Here is a 6,898-nt window from a genome sequence, read left to right as displayed (position 1 = left end):
GGCCCAACCCCCCCTAATCTTTTAATTAAACTAAATAAAACCCTGTTAACCCCCTGTCACTGACCAGTGGGCCCCACTGGTCAGGTTTGACCCGGACCAGCCCCTGTTGACTATGCTGAGGTCAGCATGACCTAGTGCTGACGCAATAATTCCTTTCTGGAATTTAGATAATTCTTAAATGATTTATAATTCCAGAAAATTGTAAAAACTTCTAAAATTCATAGAAAATTAACCGTAACTCCAAATTAAATAATTTATATATGAAAAATTATCAGAAAAATTCAGAGAATCCATCTGTACCATTTTCATGCATGTTAGAACAACTTATAGCTGCTGTTTAACACAAATCAATTAAAGGGCATTTAAATAATCACATACGGAGTTTGAATTTGAATCTTGGATTCAAACCAACTTCATTTAATCTGGTTTTAGTTGCATTAGCTCAAAACACCAGCATGTTGCCATGTCATAGCATGCATCATCTTGTGCATTGCATTGATTGTGTTTCCTTCTGTTTGCCGGTGTTGTTTCCCCCTCGATAGACGTTGTATCGATGATGTGATCGTTGACACTGATGAAGACTCAATGTTATCTTCAGAAGTGCCAGGCAAGCAAAACCCCCTTGTTCATTCCGATACAATCCTACTCTCTCGCTCCTGCTCTCTTTTACTGCATTAGGACAACACCGATTTTCCTGTTACTTGCTGCGGTAGCTGAACCCCTTTATCCTTTGCATGAACTGTCATTGCCACAGTAAATAGATGAAACCCACTAGCATGAGTAGGAGTTGTTTGAGCCCTGATGTGCCTACTCATTCATGTTTGTTTGTCATGCCTGCTATTGCTTAGAGTTGAGTCAGGTCTGATTCATCGGGGATGAATCAGAGGCGTGTGAACCTGTCCTACTGTGTGTGAGCTAAGTGTGTGAACACGATTTGGTAAAGGTAGCGGTGAGAGGCCATGTAGGAGTACATGGTGGGTTGTCTCATTGCAGCCGTCCTCAGGAACTGAGTTCTGTGTTTGTGATCCATGATTCAGCTACTACCACGCATTGGGCCCGAAACCAATGGACCCTCTCGGCTTCTTAATCACCCTTGTCCTCTGTCCAGGAGTTGCAAGTAGTTTCTGGTGTTTGTAGTATGCTGGAGGCCGTGGACAGCGCTGACCGTAGGGGTGGGCTGTGATGCGGTAGGCACGTGGCACGGTGTACCGGGCGCCCGTTTGGTGTCTCGGGAACCCTGTTCACATCGTTTGGGGCTGTGAGCGAAACTCCGGCCGGATCTCCTCATGGATGGAACCCGAATAGGCGATAAACCTGGACTAGAGACTTGAGTGTTTAGGCAGGCCGTGGCCGACACCCACGTTGGGCTTCCGCTTGAAGGTTGCCGAGTACATGTCGTGTAAACGGCGGTAAGTGGTGAGAGCGTGTGTGAAGAAGTACACCCCTGCAGGGTTAACCTAATCTATTCGAATAGCCGTGTCCGCGGAAAAGGACTTCTGGGTTGCTTATATCAGTTCATAGACAAGTGAAAGTGGACACTCTAAAATACGCAAGATAAGCGTGAGTGCTATGGATGGCGTTCTCGTAGGGAGACGGGAGCGGATCCATAGTGGTGTATTGATATGGTGAATATGTGGACTCGTGTGCGCCACCTCAAAAAAGTTACTCGCAGTCGTAGTTCAGGATAGCCACCGAGTCAAAGCTGGCTTGCTGCAGTTAAACCCCACCATCCCTTTGTTGATAATGATGCATATGTAGATAGTTCTGATGTAAGTCTTGCTGGGTACATTTGTACTCACGTTTGCCTATTTTATGTTTTGCAGAGAGACTTCAGTCTCACTAGTATTTCCGCGTGGTCTTCGACGTTTAGCTTGTTACCTCAGCTACGATCTTGTGCCTCGGCAGGATTTGGTAGATAGTCAGGCTTCTCAGCCTTTTTCATTTATAGTTGTCTGTACTCAGACATGATAGCTTCCGCTTGTGCTTTGACTTGTATGCTCTGAGTGTTGGGTCATGAGACCCATGTTTGTAATATCTCGCTCCTCGGAGCCTATTGAATAAATTACTTGAGTCGTAGAGTCATGTTGTGATGCCATGTTGTATCTGCACATATCGAGCATATTGTGTGTATGCTATTGAAATGCTTGGCATGTGTGGGATCTGACCATCTAGTTGTTTATCTTTAGTAGCCTCTCTTACCGGGAAATGTCTCCTAGTGTTTCCACCGAGCCATGGTAGCTTGCTACTGCTCCGGAACACTTAGGCTGGCCGGCATGTGTCCTCCTTCGTTCCTGTGTCTGTCCCTTCGGGGAAATGTCACGCGATGAATACCGGAGTCCTGTTAGCCCGCTACAGCCCGGTTCACCGGAGTCCTGCTAGCCCAGTGCTACAGCCTGGATTCACTCGCTGATGACCGACACGTTCGATGCTGGGTCATGGATGCCTGTCCCTGTAAGTTTGTGCCACTTTGGGTTTACGACTAGCCATGTCAGCCCGGGCTCCTTATCATATAGATGCTAGCGACACTGTCATATACGTGTGCCAAAAGGCGCAAACGGTCCCGGGTAAAGGTAAGGCGACACCCGTGGGAATACCATGCGTGAGGCCGCAAAGTGATATGAAGTGTTACATGCTAGATCTATGTGGCATTGAGTCGGGGTCCTAACAGCGTTGGTATCAGAGCTTGACTGCCTGTAGGATTACCAAGCCAAACTGGTCGAAGTTGAGTTTAGAAATTCTTTAGTTATATAAGGGAATTGATTGTGGGATGGAACGTAAGGCTCTTTTTACTCCTTATACCTCATGCCCTTCTGATCTGGGTCATCTTATCTTTCCTGCGGGGATTAAGAACTAGGCTATCTCTTCTTTCTATTAGGATCACGTGTTACTAATCAGTAGACTTATAAGATTGTTGGATTTAAGTCTCAGTTCAGTTCCTACTACCTCCGTATGTGAATTGTTGATCTCGGAACCTTGATATTGTGCTTCTGAGTGGTTATGCCACCATTTTGTGAATGTCTCAAATCTTTTCTGAGCATTTACAGCCGTTATGCTGTCCGAGTCATCCCAGGTTTCTAAGTAGTCTGATGCATTTGCAAATCCTTTCTTCCCGTTTCAATGTTCTCATAGGCCAGATCAACCACACTAATCAGTGAGTTGAGGTACTCCGTTACCTTGACATATATGTTGGAGATATTATTATGACCCTAGGTGTCTTAGGGGATCATCTAGTAGCCTAGCCATGATTTATGCTCCAGTGTGATGACTCTGGCCGTCATTATCGAAAGCATCCCGTGATGCCATCTAGTAGTAGGTATTCTATCCCTGGGTTTTGAACCCGAGATTCACTCTACCTACTTCCTGTTGATAGTAATTGCTAGTGCCTTTAGGATATTAGTAACCTTTGCGATAGTCCTTGAAGTCCGTGGTATCTTCTTCTTCCAAATACCATGAACTACTTATGGCAGAAGTTCCTCGTTGAACTGAAATGTCACAACAGGATTATTCTTGATGAGTTCTCCGTTATATATTGTGACTCTGGCAGTTCTACCTTTCTGCATGGGTTATCCGAAGGAAACATGTTGAACTTGGTTCGACATACTAATCTATGCATCCACAACTCAGAAAATTATATGTTCCTTTGAGTTGTTCTCCTTAGTTGCATTCTGACCCTCGTCTATCAATTGATAGTCAAGAGTATGCGTGCGTTCGTTTATCGATGCCTAATACTCTTGTGGTCCGTCAAGCCATTCTATCACAGAATGACTAGGAGAAACAAACTCCAGTACCTCTTCCATATCCAGGATTGGGTCAAAGAAGTTGTGCCCCGCAGATCAAATTGCTAATCCAGCCTTTGATCCTGTTCTACCCTGAAGTATTACCATCTTTATATCGGGATTGTTATAGGAATTGCACACCATCCTATGAACTCTTGGTACAGTGATACTTCTTGCCATCATTGTTCATTCCTCGGTTCCGTGTTGTTGCAGCCGGAGTGCCGACAAGTGAATCATGATGTGTGAACTCAATACTCCTAGCAACCCCATTGCTTGGTAGTTAATGGACAATAATCTTATTCTTAGTATGTTGGTTATTGAATCACCATTCTAAGATTGATCGTGCTACCTAGTCTTTATTTCCTGGTGCACTCTTTGGTTGATGAGTTAGGATTTTGTCAAGTCCTCGCTCATTTGATCATATCATCTTGCTCTGAAAAGCAAGATTGTTCTCGAGCTTAGTAACATATCGGTGGTTCGTGATTTTCCGAATATCTTCTCGAAAGTATCACCAGGTTGTCGCCTGACTGTTATGTTAAGCTCGTGATCAAGTTGGTTTATCCTGTAAACCACCCTTTCTCCAAGAATCCGTGTTGGATACCCCTGAGCTAGTTGGTTAAGCTATGCATCAACTTGGAGAGTTGGAAGATAGAAGCTTGCCCGATTTAGTTCATCCAAAGGGATATTCTTGTGTAGTGTGTGTTGAAGAAAGATGATATCTTCATCGATTGGTCCTTGTGATCAGTTGCTGGACCTATTGTCTTATCAATCCTTTGATTTGAGTGTGGGCTATCGTCAAATCAAATCAGTACCAACGATGCTCATAATGTTGTCTTATTTCGTGGTTGATCCCTCGAGCATACACCATTATATCTTTTAGGTCTGACCAATGCTATCACTTGTTCACTTAACTATGGAATTCCTTTTAAAAGGAAACCCAGATGAATTGTTGTTGTGCCCATTGACAACATCCTTGTCTTCTCCATAATTTTGCTGAACATTAAGCTAGTGTTGGAAACTTTTGAAAGCATTTGTTCATGCTAGCTCATGAAGCATATGTTTGGATGAAGGTAGTGACTTCCTTTAATTCATGTGCATCTGATGCAAGTTGCCGCCGTGGATTCGAGAAAGTCAATGTTGCTTTCTTTGGAATCATTCCAAATCAGTCATGCACACGTGCGAAGAATGCTGTGGTTTGAAGACTTGCAACCTTCAATCTATATGTATCCCTAGCACACCAAGCCACTGATTGATTTGTTCAAGGAGAAGGAGTTCCTTCATAAGAGCTAATCCGGACTTATGAAAGAACTTCGATACCCTCGTTGATGGTTCCCCCTCCTGAACTCGGTAGTGTTTTATTGTAAGACTACCCTGTGGGCATGCTTGTCTGGGACAACGTGTTCACATGTTTGTAGCAGAACCAGCTCATGTTTTGGAGCTTGCTATCGTAGTTCGTCTCCCGAGAATCTCGCAACGTCATCTCGTCGATTTGTGGTGCAAACTTCCGTTTTTCTTCCCAGACTCGATGAGTCTGGAATATCCTGACACCAACCAGATCTGAATCTTAGGCAGATATGATGGGTTGGAACATTTCCCCAAGAACTATAATATTGGTTCCTCGATAACTGGTAAAGTGGATGTCGTGGCCAGCACCACCCAGCCGAAAGACCTATTATTATAGTATCTTATTTGATGGAATTGGCCACCTCCCCATAGGGATTTCGTAGGATTTACTCTTTAGCTGCCCCTATGGATCTTTGTGTTTCCGAAGTCCGACCTTTTTACTTGATGTTCTAGATATCAAACCATATCTATGGGTGGGTTACACTAGCACATCAAGGAGAACATTAGAAGCGGAGTGCTAAATGTCTCTCGGTCGATCATCCAGATTTTGTTCCTTGGCTTCGCTAAGGTGTAATCTGAGAAGGTGTTATCTTTCTTTGCATCTGCATCCTCCATCACCGTTCATCATGGTAGTATGTTGTGTTGCCAGGATCCTTGACACGGATGTTGGTAAAACCTTGATGATGTGGAAATGCTCAAGTTCTTGAGAGCACGCACAAGTGCTACGTGTTATCATCGGCACTAACTGGGATTCCTCTCAGTTTCCTCGGCAATGCTATGACCTCTTCAGACAGTGAATTCACTCTCTGTTGTTGGGTTCTTCCCCAGTTACCAGAATCATTCCCAGCATTTGCATTTTGTTCCCAGCTTGCACCGCCAATGTGCCATTCTACCATGGGTCTCTTCCATCTCCGGTGATAAGCAAATTCATCCATTACGTTGTCTTCAACAAGGTAATCCACATCATCCAAGTCCGAGTATGCCATTCTACCGACCCCCTCCAAACGATCGCTCGAGAATTGCCTTAGGCTGGTTTAAAGAGTTTCAATGATCTCTGAATCAAAAGTAATTCTTTTTGCCACTTAAGGGGATATCACTACGAGTCACCTCCCCTAAGGTGTATCGTTATGGTATCATGGCAACTCAACTCCTCGCTACGTTGACAACCGATTACCACCTTCTTAAGTGTGGAATTGTTGTCCACCTAGTGAACTTTCGTCATCCGTTTCTTTCCACCCCTCTTGATGTGTATCTCGTGTCTCAACCCGAGAGATGGTCCTATGTCTCATTCCGTGAGTTGTTCGATCTTCAAGAAGATCGAACCTTCTAGAGTCTCCTTCTTCCCTCCATGTCATGTTGGCAGGATTTCTCAGAACAAGACATCAAGACAATGATGGTAAATGAATCAGCGTTCAACTGAAGTGCACCCTGGATCGTGAAGATTGTACTAGTTTGCATTTCCCCTTCATCCTACCCTACGCTTGAATCTCGAGACGAGATTCTTGTTTAGTGGGGGTGAGTTGTCACATCCCTAGCTTCTGGCATTGCTCTAGGCTAGCTTCATGTGTGCATCATGTCTATATTTTTTGAAACTTGAATTGAGGAATATTGGAAGCCTCAAAACCATAAATAAAAGAAGGGCAAAAACCCCTAAAATCTCATTCATTGTTCCAAAATGCTCCTCTTAGATGTTTAATATTTTTGGCAAGGGTTTTGATCCAAACCAAAAATAATGAACATTTTAAAAGGATTTATTTTTGGGACTTTGAATTTAAATC

Source organism: Triticum aestivum, chromosome 2B (genome assembly GCF_018294505.1).
Source record: "Triticum aestivum cultivar Chinese Spring chromosome 2B, IWGSC CS RefSeq v2.1, whole genome shotgun sequence".
Taxonomy (NCBI): domain Eukaryota; kingdom Viridiplantae; phylum Streptophyta; class Magnoliopsida; order Poales; family Poaceae; genus Triticum; species Triticum aestivum.
This window is presented reverse-complemented; position numbering follows the sequence as displayed.